This window comes from Vidua chalybeata, chromosome 4, assembly GCF_026979565.1.
Source record: "Vidua chalybeata isolate OUT-0048 chromosome 4, bVidCha1 merged haplotype, whole genome shotgun sequence".
Classification (NCBI taxonomy): domain Eukaryota; kingdom Metazoa; phylum Chordata; class Aves; order Passeriformes; family Viduidae; genus Vidua; species Vidua chalybeata.
The window spans coordinates 54886912-54899887 of record NC_071533.1 but is presented as its reverse complement, the minus strand read 5'-3'; positions in this window follow the sequence as shown (position 1 = coordinate 54899887).

Here is a 12976-nt window from a genome sequence, read left to right as displayed (position 1 = left end):
TAATTTCCACATGTTTGCTCTTACTGTCTCAAGTTAGTGTCTGCAACCTACTCCTGCTAGAGCTATGACAACAGCAAGTGTGGCCAAATAGCATTCTTACAGTGACTAGCATTCACTTCAGCTTAGAGTCTGGAAGAATCAGTATCTTTGCAGGGTCAGCCTGTTTGTTATTATTAGAAAGCAGGCTTAAGTTTTTTGTATGGAGAAAGATGACATTTCAGTGTTTAGTAAACTCCCTTTTAAAAGCTAGATCAAGACAGTCATGCAGGAAAAGTAGTAATGCACATAACAATGCTTTGACTTTTATCACTGATCAAGTAAAATAAAGAGTTCATGCCCTTTTTATATAATTTTACTGGCATGTGTCAATAGTGTACTGATACAGGTTTGTGAATTTAGCCAGTAGAAGCACTATTGCCTCCAAAGACAGCAAACGAGAAGGGAAGATAGGACTGGGAAGAAACTGATTCTGCAGTGCCACAAGGTATGGCTAGCTGGATACTTGGGGTGAAGGACTAAAAGGCAGATGGAGGACATGGAGCAGTAGATCCTGATGCTTTGAACAGGATAGGGATGTGTCCATGAGCCTAAACATCACCTCTACTGATGGCCTGAATGCCAAGAATGACAGGAAGATTTATGAGTGGGGTGGCTGGTAACAGATGTCCTGGTGACAAAGAACCCTGAGGGTGATGACCTGTGGAGTCAAGATAAAACCTAATCAGTTACCTTATTTTTATCTGCAATAGTTAGTAATAATTTCTAGGCTGTTTTCATCAGTCTTATAAAACAAAAACCTAGCGCCTTAAAAGCCTATGATGGCAAGACTTACTTCCAAAATGCTGTTCCTTATCACAGTACTGAGTGTCTGGGGACTGGTGTACAATCATTGCAGGAGAAACTCTTCTGTGGGATCAGGTGCAGTAGCAGTTTCATCCACTCTCTCTATGAAAGCAAGGGAACACTAGTGGATTGGCCAGCCAGATTATGACAACTACTCAATATCTGTACCTCATGGAAGAGGATGAACTTTGGAAAAACGAAAAAACAAGAGGGCAGGTGAAGATCAAGAAAGAGAGTAAGAAACAAAGGAAAGAAAAAAAAGAGTAAGGAAAGCATGAAAAAGGATAGGGATGTTTCTATCAAGGAAAAAAGAGAATGGAGAAGGCTAAAAACAGTCAAAAGAAACATTAAAGATAAAGTGGGTCAGGGAAAGAAGATGTAGAACCTTAGGCTGCTCTGTTTTGTGTAGCTCTCTGTGTATGTTATGCAAATATACTGTTTTGCATATATAAGAATAATTACAGACATCAGTTTAAAAATAAATTAGTATCAATTATACGTATTAGCTAATAGCTCTTTTGAATTAAATCCTTTGTTTATCTACAAGAAAAGTTTTCCACAGATACAACTATGTCTGTACTGCTCCTTCCCAGTCTAAGAAGGATGTGCCTCTTGGGGACAACTGATTGGCCTCTAGGACTGATGCAATTTGCAGCCGTCTTGATGAGGTTGCAAATTATTCTATAGTATAACAATAGCATGATTTAGGGGCAGGAATAATTCAAATAAGTGTTCCGTGGATGGGTCTAATGGCTTATGTACACACAAACATTATTCCAGGACAAAGTAAGGCACAAGCTTAAATAGAGAACAGTTCTTGTACAATAATTCTTAGTGTAAAAGCATCCCCTGTAGCTGAAGCAATTCCTTTTCCAATTCTTAGTTTAAAGTGCTCCCAGACTGTTTAGTATAACAGTACCTGTATTGGTCCGTTCACACAGAAGCTCTTAGAGATTAATTTTTAGTTATTGTTCAGTTGAGCTGGTTTTAGTTCGTGAACTTCTAGGTAGAAAAATCTAGGTAGAAAAATAGTGTCCAAAATGTCACACCTGCCTCAGTATATGTCACCAGACCTGCCTGGCTGGCATTGCTTTCAAACATGCATAGTTAGTCCAGGGGTAAAGAGAGTAGGGAGGAGCAGACAATGGATAAATTGAGGGAGAAAATGGAATACAGTGGAGAAGGAGGTGCAAGTAGCACCTCTCAGTGGTTTCTCTACTGAAAGTTTGCATGTTTTTCAATTGCACTTGAATTGAATTATAAAGTTGCATTGAATTATAAAGTTGGTCGTGAAACTCATGTGTTCTGGATTCCAGATATTTAAAGGGAAAAAAAAAGTGGTATGGAACATGTTACTCACATGGTGATTGCTTGGTACCTGGACTCTAATTATAGGCAGATTAAGGAAGCATTAAGGAAACATTTCTGGTAACAGCACAGTAAGTACTACCAAAAAAAAAAAGTCTTGACACTCCCTGTTGAGGTCTTGTACTGAAGGCTGTTGCATGATTCACCCCAAACTTTATATTTCCTGGAATTTACTGGGGTTCCTACAACTTTAGCACTACTATTATGGATATTTGATCTTTGGAACTATCTATAATGTATTTAACAAAGATGGAGTTATCTTTTATTTAAATAATTTAATAACCAACATGCAGCAGGACTCAAGGTCTGTCTTTGGAATACTTTTAGGAGGTATTTTTAAGGACAGAAGGCATATTTACCTATCCATGTAATATAGACATATCAAGTATGCATGGCTACAGTACTCACAGTTTACTGGTAATGTTGAGAGCAATTAATAAACAAGACTAAACAAGTATGTCATCCAATTTCTTTCCAACATAAGCCCCTCAAAATTAAATAATTTTTTGTCTGTCCCCATAGTTATTCACAATTTTACTATCTTTAGGTAATTAAAAGCTTATAGCATTGCTGGGACTTCTATTCCTATACTTTATAAAATTATCTTTCACTGTAATGGATTTTTCCTTGTCTCTTGCTTCTCTTGTTAATTTGTGTGCTTGTAACATTCAGTCTATTTGTATCACCATTTCCTATTTTTTATGACTCCCAACGTAACTTATTACACATGCAACTATGTATGTGTGATTTTTAATTGCTGCATTTATTTTATCACTCAATCAGGATGACTTTTAAACAAATATTTTCTTGATTGTGAAAGTAATTTCTTTGGTCTAATCCTGAAATATACATCTATATTTAGAAGGCCAGCAGTAAGTTTAAAAGAAAACCTTATTTACGTGAACAAAAATATTACAAAAATTTTATCCAAGATTAAATAGAAGAAAAATGTATTTTCCTGTTTTGTAAAATGTATCTCCATCCTGTTGCATCATAATACTAGAAATAATACTAGAAATACTAGAAATTAATCTAGAAAAATTAATTTATGGGTGAAAATATTTAATTGCATGTTAAATACAGTTTGTATTATTCTAAGTGTAAAATATGAAATCAAGTATTAAGAATCATTAGTGGTATGTGAGAATTAACGTCTATATGTAACTGAGAATTTCTTATCTGCTTAAGAAATTTAAAAAGTTTAATGTAGAGAGCTCATTGGATTTCTAAGACCAGTCATCAGGGACTGGACAAATGATATTTACCCTCTTAATTATCCAGTGAGATTAGTGTTTGTGGTCTCTGTAAGTAGGTCACAAACATAGCAATGAAAATTAATTGTGCTACAGAATAGCAATGATTCATATGTTTTCTAATCATAATTCTAGCAGTATTTTAAAGATAAGCCTCCTTAAATATTTGATTTTTAGGAAGATCTATTAACAGTATTCAAAGGATACTTTCAAAACAGAACAAAATACCACTCAGTGGAAGTAATTTCTCTGCATTTACCCAGTATTACTTTGCAGTACAATTACTTCAATTTTCAGAGATATGCAGAGTCAGCACTCCATCACTTGTGCTTTCTGTCAAAAATATATGTCTCCAACTGAATTTTGTTATTTTTAAATATAGCAAATGGGAAGATACAGTGTGTCACCAAGAAAAAACTCTGAGCCTATTTTTTAAATCAGCTGCGGTGCCAATTTCAATAGAAATATGCTTTATGCCCACATATGAAATTGTTTTTCACTATGCTTCAGAGTTCATTACTCTGTGATCTTGCTCTTAGACACACCTTATAACAGTGCTGGCACAACACGATGCTCTGCAAATGTCAGCAAAGGCTCCTGCCACATGCTGTAGCTGCTGACTTTTTTCTTCATTTGCTCCATAAACATTAGTCTCAAAATCACAACATTTTAAGGCATTACCAACCTCCATGGGTTTATTCTTTCATTACACTCATTCGTTTTAGTTATTACATTAGTTCAATTTCCACAGTCATAGTTACACTAGTGTATCAGCATTTCCCACTTCAGTTGTTTTCAGTGCATTAAAAATTAGTCGTAAACACTGTTTCATGATCAAATTTGGCGTAACTTGCTTTACAGGTCAAGCAAACACATTTTTCTTTCACAGATTAAAAGCAAAATCTGTTTGATCATATTCAAACCATTTCATTAGTTGGAAAACGTTTAGGTTTATTAATTTGGAAACACCATGACAAGTTCTGCTGTTATTTATACTACTGTTAATCCAGAGTAACTCAACTGTATTCAGTAGATTAGTCTGAATTTGAACCATTTTTATAAAAATGGTCCAAAACCGGCCCCTTTTAGCTTAAATAAATAATGGGTAGGGAAAAAAAAATGGAAGGAAAAGAAACCGATTAATTAGAAAAAAAATTGTGTGCTCATTGAATGGTCAAAATGAGTGGTGCTTTGATTGCAATACTTGCCCCAGGAAAGAAGGAAGGCAAATTGCAAATGCAATTCCCTCTTACAGTTCTGTATTTCTAGTTCAGATGGCAATTTTATTTATTTTTACTTTAATTACTGCATACCAAGAGGAAACTGGTGTCTTGAAGAGCAAAGCTGCCTTTCCTGAGTAAGCATTTACTCCTTTCACATATGGAAAGAGCAGTTAACATATAAAGAGGATTTCTGCACTATATCTAGTCACTAACCATTCAAGTCACCAGAAAACCTTGAAAGTAAATATTTTAAAGCTCAATAATGTTTCACTGGTGCTAAAGGCATTTTCTAAGATCAAGAGCTGCCATGGAGAAGTCTTCCCAAGTGCATCTATTGCTCACAAACACAATGCTGTGACAGATACAATGACATTTTAGATTACTTTTGATCCAGATTGCTTATCTTAAAGCTCAGTTTTCCGTAAAAGGTGGATCAGACTTATTATGTTGGAATAGCTCCTCTGTAGGTTCTTAATGTGGCAAATACTGGAGCGCCATTTGTTACCAGGAACATCTCAGACCACTGCACATTACTCAGAGGATTTTAAGATTCCACAGCTGTATAAAGCCTTAAATTAAAATTCCTCTAAGGTAGGCTATGACAGTCTTGATGTAGGTGGGTGGGTTAAATGTTCTTTCTATCTGCTAAAACCCAACAGCTTTGCCAGGTGACAGTAGCTACCTCTGCTACTGAGCTGCACTTCTTGGCATCTTTTGGAATTTCAGCATAGTCATATATCTCTTTGACAAGGATATACCTGCTGCCTTCTGTTTGATGGCTGTGCCACTGATGGATTCCTTCTCCAAAATCAAGCAAGGAAACCCTTTGAAACCCAAATGAAGATCAATAGCACTGCAGCTGAAGTTTTGATAAATACTTTGATCATCCAAGAATGACTAATTACTTTAGGGGAGCGCAGTAATTCTGATGACAGTCATTTATCAAACAAGGAAGAAGAGAAACTTGGACCTTTACAGTGAATCTGGCCATCCCACTTTACTAACTGTGTTTTATACTGTGTAGGTCAGCAAAGAGAGCCTCTCCTACCCTCTTCAAATTAATGAGTAAGCCTCTCTGAAGCCTAGGAAGGAGCACAGTGTGAATGTTATTGCAAATGATGTTCCTTGTTCCTGAAGGAGATTATCAGAAGACATTCATAGGAAAAGGCCAAAGCACATTGATACTTATAGAAATGGTTTCCACATCTGTAAATGGTGAGCTCCTTCAGCTTTTTGCTATCTTCTGAAACCCACCTGGCTAAAAGAACTATGAGTACTTAACGTTATGCCCATGACAAGATGAATCCAGATGTAAGGGATACCGAGCCAGGAGCTCACTTTTCTCCTATGCTGAAATGGCTGTGTCTCAGATATGGGCCCTCTCACCAGCTGTCCCTGACTCTAGGGGACCTTGCCAAAGCCAGAGTTCTCCTTGCCTTCTGCTGGAAATATAGGATTTACCTGCTGCTTTGGCTAGTTTTGCCACAAAGTGCAGGTCACACTTCAGCTGCAGTATCCAGGCTGACCTGCGGGTGGAAGTCCTGCAGAAGGAAAAGAGATGCACGGAGGCAAGTTTCTGTAACACTGAAAATCCAAGAACGTTACCAAGACCAACACACAGCGTCACTCTGGAGGATATTTTGGAGCAATTATCTTGCTGTCCTCTACCAGAGACAAGGATGTCTTCTAGTGTAGCTGTGATTCTAATCCTCTCTCGAGGTGTCAGTGAACTCAAGAGAGTGACTGAGTATCAGCTGCACTTTGTGGTCTATGGAAAATATCTGGCATCCCTCCCTCGGATGTGTGCAGTGGAAATTAATGCATCAGTCCATAAGCTGCTGCTTTAGTTTATGCCATGGAAGCTAAGGAGAAAATGCACTACCTATTCTGTCACATCCATGCACCAGAAGGCATTGCAGATAATCTTCCAATTACCACAGGAAAACTGAGAAGGACTGGGGGAATAGGAACCCTTGGACATAAGAGGCAATGAGTGAATGCCTCTTTGGTCAACTCACCATTGGATTCATGCTGTTTCCTTGCACATCCTTATGTACCTTCCAGTCAGGAAGCAACTTAGTTAAAGCCCACAAGATTTCATGCTATGCACAGGCACAAGTGAAATGTTTTCAGTTTTAGTGTGATAAACATAGAGGTTGGAAGCCTCAGAGAAAAACTGCATTGCTTTGAAAGGAGAAAAGATTGCACTTGATCTCTTCCTTTGCACAGAAACTGCCTCTGGAGCCATCTGGCCATAGTATCCAATACTCCATCTTCATCTAAGCAACCTCCACGGAGTTTTGAATTGCCACCTGCACTTAGAAAATCTAAGTCAGATTTCAAATGCTGTGGATTGTTGTCACCCTGGAGGTCAAATACCTGGAGCAGAAGAGCATCTATAGCAAGGATGCTTTAAAACTGTATGCATACATCATGTGCAAAGCTACCCTTGTTACACCTTGATAATAGATTGGGCACTATATTTAGGCAGTAGCTGAAGTGAAGACGTCCCAAGACAGTTCTCAAATCAAGCTTAATATATGTAGGTATATAAAGGTATATATATGTAGGTATATAGGTATATATATGTAGGTATATATATGTTACCTCTAGCACAAGTGAGTGTACTGATGAACACATTCAGATTCCAAGCCTTGGACTTTACTTTCTAAGGTTGTTGGTTATTATTCTGGCATATTTTCATGGCATTGAGCATACTGTTCCTCAGAGATCAATCTGTAAAAGCCTCATTCTAGTTAACAAGGTGTTGATGCTGTAAGTATAGTGTGGGACAGAGAATGAAAAAAAAGTGCATGCATGTAGATTCCTGCTACAATTCCTGTATAATTTCCATCATGACAGATAAGTAAATAGATAATACTGGTAGAACTAGCAAGCCAACAACTCTAATGGATTCTTGTTAAACTGGCAATAGCCTCATCTGCCAGCTCAGAGCAACCACAGAGCTGAGTGGTGGTTCCCTTCTGGACACAGATAGACGCATTACACACCTGGTTCTTAGTTTGGCTGGCATAATGATTCCTGGTAAGCCAGACAATAGAGCTGGAAAAAACTAGCTAAAGATTTGGGTGAGAACATGGTATGAGGCCTCTTTCTTTCTTAGGCTCTCCTTGCTTGCAGACACCGGTTTTGCCTTGGAAATCAACTTTTACATAGGATGGTTAAGGCACACTGAAGTGATTAAATTATGAAGAATCTAGTCAATTCAGATCCTTGGATATAAACAAATATCCTTTGTTTATGGCAAATGAAATGATGTGAAAGCCATTGTCCATGTGTCATGGTTTAACTAAGCACAACACAGCCCCTCACCCACTCCATCCACCAGTGAGATGAGAATGAGAAGGGGTAAAAGTGAAAAAGAATCTTGTGGGTTGAGATAAGAACAGTTTAACAATCCAAACTATACAATAATAAAAATTTGTGAAAAGTAAGGAAAAAGATAACAAAGACCAAGGAAGATAAAACCCCAGAAAGACTCATGATGCCAATGAAAACACTCACCACCAACCCACTGGTACCCAGCCAAACCCCAAGCAGCAGCCCAACCCACCAAACTTCTTCCTCTCCCATTTTCATATGCTGAGCATGATGCTGTCTGGTATGGAATATCCTTTTGGGCAGTTGTCAGCTGTTGCAGCTGTGTCTCCTTCCAATATCTTGTGCACCTCCAGCCTGCTCCCCAATGGGATGAGGTGAGAAACAGGAAGGTTCTTTGACATTGTGTAAGCACTGCTCAGCAGTAACTAAAACATCTCCGTGTCATCAACACTGTTCTCACCACAAATCCAAAACCTAGTCCCACATCACCTACAATAAAGAAAATTTAACTCTACCCCCACAAAAACCTGCACAATCTGATGGATTGCCTAGAATCCTCCCTTTTACCATCCTCCTGCCTCATAAACCTTCATGGACTGATATTTGTGTGTTCCTATTATCATAAACTTCCCAGCATCTGAAGGTCATGGAAAAGCATGTCGTCTTTGGAAAGACAGGCTGAAAACAATGCAAAGACTAGGCAAACTGACTTACAGGCTGAGAATATCAGTGTCTCACAGTCCTTCCCCCTTTGGAAAGATGAAAAGTTCCTTCCTTAGTTGTTTGTACAGAACCAAGGTGTTCTTGGTACAACAGCTTGGCAGCGACTACCTGTTTGGACTGCAAGTCTGATGCAAGTCTGATGAGTAATTTCTCCTTACTCATGTGGCCAGTAGCACATGAGTAAGGAGAAATTGCAAGAACAAATATATCATCAAACATTCCTGAGAATATTCTCAAAGCCTTCTGCAGTCAGCAGCCTGTTTCCTGAGACAACCTTAGGGCTTGCATTCTCCACATTTTATTTTATTCTATCACACACCTTTGTTCACAGCATGATGTGATACAATCTCACATAGCCAGCATAGTCACCTCTGTGCATCACAAACTCCAGGCCACACAGATTTGTCCTCCTACTGAATCAGTCCCCTTAACAGCAAGCTTTTGTGAAATTGCTTTTTTCTTAGAAGTATAGCTATAGGTGGAAGAGCAGTGCTTAGCACTGTGGATGCCCTCAGTCTGCATATAATCATTTAGTTCCTTGCATAATCAGTTTATGTTTCAAAGACTTCTCTTTGTTGTGCTTGTTTTTGCCCACATATTGCATGTTTATATAAGTTCAAGGCTAACCTATAAGACTGTCTAAGACATTTTCCATGGTTTGGCTCTCTGATGGACAGAAGTAAAGGCCTTAGAAGCAAATTTGCAAGGTGTGCTCCTATGCCAAGTTTGGCCTCATTCTCTTATAAACAGAGCTAAAGACAAATATACACTAACTCTGGATTTCAGTACTTCAGGGGCATTGCAGCACCAAGAACCACATCTCTTGAAGGGCCAGGCATCCTCCTGCTCATTGATTGCTACCTGTTCATTCAGCTAATCCTACTTCCACATTTAACATCATATACAAATAAAGAACAGAAAACTAAAATACAGGAAGATACATCACACTTAAGAATACTTTATTTTTTAAATAAAGCTATGTAATCCACGATCTCCAGACATCTCCAATCCTGATGCCTATCAGCAACATTAGACATTAAAACATTGCTATTCCTATAATAAAAGCAAACAAAAAACTCAAACCAACCAAACCCAAAACCAACCAACCAAAACAAAACCAACAACAACAAAAAAACCCACCCAAACCAATCAAACAAAACCCCAAACAAACAAACAAAAAAAACAAACAAAAAAGAAAACACCAAGAAAAAAGAAAGGAAAAGCAGCTCAGTATTGTGGTGCAATAAACAGCAATTTATTATTTTTTAAACTCAACAGTAGATCAGGAATAAAAAAATAATGTAACCTGTGTACACCTCAGTTTTCCATTCTGCAAAATATGAATTGAAAAACTGAGCTCTAATATAAAGTCAAATCATAAGTTTAAGTAATTAATTAAGATTAATTAATGGATATTAATATAGAAGAGGGAAACTGGGTGCCAGCACTACCTAACCTATATTGTCAGTAACATTACATTTCTGTTTTGTAGCACATTTAGTAGAACATCTATAAATGCATAATAAAAAGAGAATCCAAGCCTTTCCAGAGCTGTTGCTTGCAGTTGTTTAGAAGAAGGAGTAAAGAATGGTATTCCTTGATCCTCTCTGTTGCCAGCTCTTGCTGGACTGGATGAGATACTTTCCTATGAAACCCCTTCTCTGCTCTTACTATAGATCTTGATATGTTTTGCAGTTACCATAGTTATTCAAAAGATCAAATTTTAAGGTTCCTGTGTCCCAGCTGTAATGGTAAGATGTCCACTCCTCTGCTTCCTAAGGGAATATGCTGAGAAGTCAATCTGCAGGATGCAAAGGTTTGATTGGAGTAAGAGCCTGCATGGGTGCAGTTAGAAACAGCTAAGGCAAAAGTAAACTCCCTCTGCTATGTATTCTGATATGGAAAAGTTTAGGAAAAGAGAATGATCCAAGGAGAAAGCTATGATAAATTATCTTTTAAGTTCACACTCTCACTCTGCATTCTACATAGCCCTCAGGAGCATAAGTTAATGTTCCAGTAAGATGAAAAAGAGAGAGAGTTCTGGGAGCTGGTGCCACCTATATACACACTGAATATCAATGTCATTTATTTCACCTGACATGCTTACACAAACACGTTAAACTTCTAGAAAATTAGCTTTTCATCTTACTCTAGGAAGCTGAATTTAAGCTTTGGAAGGAAACCACAGAGCAATTCTTTATTTGTTAGAAAGCTGGCTGCTTTTTGAAATAGGGCACTTCTGAGAATAGATACACTGGTCGAAGTTATTTTGATCAGAGGACCAAAGGCTTTGGTTTTGGCATGGGTTTTCTATTTATGTTTGTTCTTTTGGTTTTTCCTTAGCTTGTTTTCCATCCTTCTTTTCCTTTCCCTCCCTCCCATATGCTTTTTTTTGTTTGTGTTTGGTTTGGGTTTTGTGTTGTTTTTTCCTTACTGTTGCACATAGCAGATGCTCCTGACTTTTTCCTTTTGAAAATGAGCACCAGGATGAGCTGCTGTGAGTGCTGCTGTGACAGTGCAGTTCAGCCTGGCTCTGCAGGCAGCACCAGACACTGGCTCTCCAATCTTGCCTGCCTTCATCTCCTCGGTGCCAGGACACTTGCTAAAAGTAGCACTGAGCATTTGCAACATGGTGCTTAAGACTCATGCTTGGACCACTGTTTAAGTGAAAGTAGAATCAGGTCCTTAATTCTTTTCTAATTGAAATCTGGTTTCCAGTTCACAAAAGCCAGCAAAGGGTCAGTGCCTTGCATTCCTCACGAGCCTCCGTTGTGTGACTTACAAATGAAGCCTCAGCAGCTTTAGTCTCAGTCCCCTGTGCCATCCCATCCCCATCTAGACAATATTTTTAAATCTAAGCACTTTTGTTCTCAGAAGCAGGTGAGATGCAAGATAAACCAGCCATTTTTACAACCACCTTTCAAATAATTGGAGGAATGTTGTCAGTTAAGTGAATCCACCTCTCTCCCCCTCACACAAACATGTTGTATGAAAGTAAATTCTGCAATTAGCCACCGAAATCCTGTAGTCGCACCTGTGGTTCTGTGAGTCCTGGCAGATGGCTCGCTGGCTGTCCCTCCAGCGCCGCGGCGGGTGCCTGTCCCTGCCTGTCCCTGGCTGTCCCTGCCTGTCCCTGCCTGTCCCTGGCTGTCCCTGCCTGTCCCTGGCTGTCCCTGGCAGAGCGGGAGGCACCGTGGGCAGTGGGATGAGCCCCGCTCCCAGGACTGCCCTGCACCGTGGGCTTTGCAGCAAGGGCGGATTTCTGTGCGGGCATAGAACCCTTCTGTGCAGCTGCAGCCCCTAAAGCCCCCCGCAGGTGTTGCCTGGCACTGGCAGCTATGGAAAGGGAGCAGTTCTGCTTTTGAGAAACACGCAGTTTGGTCCCCCGGTGGAAATTTTGTCCCAGGCTCCCATTGCCTAGGAACAGAAATTGGGATCAAAACCCTCTGTTAGGGACAGTTGTCAGTTGGATGTTGCTTGGCACAGCTGGCATGGTGGCATCGGGATGTGTAACCGTCTGTAAAATCAAAGCAGACCTTCCCTGGACATGATGCATGATGGAGGGCAGCTGATCTGCTGTCTGCCTTCAGACACGAAGCAGTTAATACCAAGTGTTCGTAATTAGACTTCGTATTACCTCTCCATCGAGGTGAACGAGGAGCATTCACACCTCTCTCAGTGCTATTATTTCAGCCTTGCTGGCTGGCAGACTCCACAAGACAGCAATGTATCCTTGTCAGAGGGACCAGCTGTCCCTGCTTAGGTGAAACAGTCCCCTTTTTGTCATTCTGTCCCATTAAAATAATTCATCAACTCTGATGCATTTTATTAGGGGCTAATGGTGCGACCCTGTTTTCCCTTCAAATGTCCCTATTAATTACTTCTACATATTGTTGTTTGTTTTATATGGTAAATTTTTTTGGGACTTTTCTTTTTCTTAGTTCTTGAAAATTGGGTATAAAACATCTGAAAAAAATCCACAACAAATAACATCACTGTTTCTATGACAAACCCTTTCTGGAGGAGGTAAATCATCACTGAATTATTTTGTCTCTCTAAATACATTGCAGTTAATTGCTTTTTGGGCAGATGTCTATCATCACCTTCCTCTGAATGCAGTCCAAACAATCCATTCATATGTCACAGACTATGCTGGGAGCACCCTGCCTCCAGTTTTTTGGACAGCAGTTAAAGAGACAAAGAAAATTAAGGTTAGGAATCACC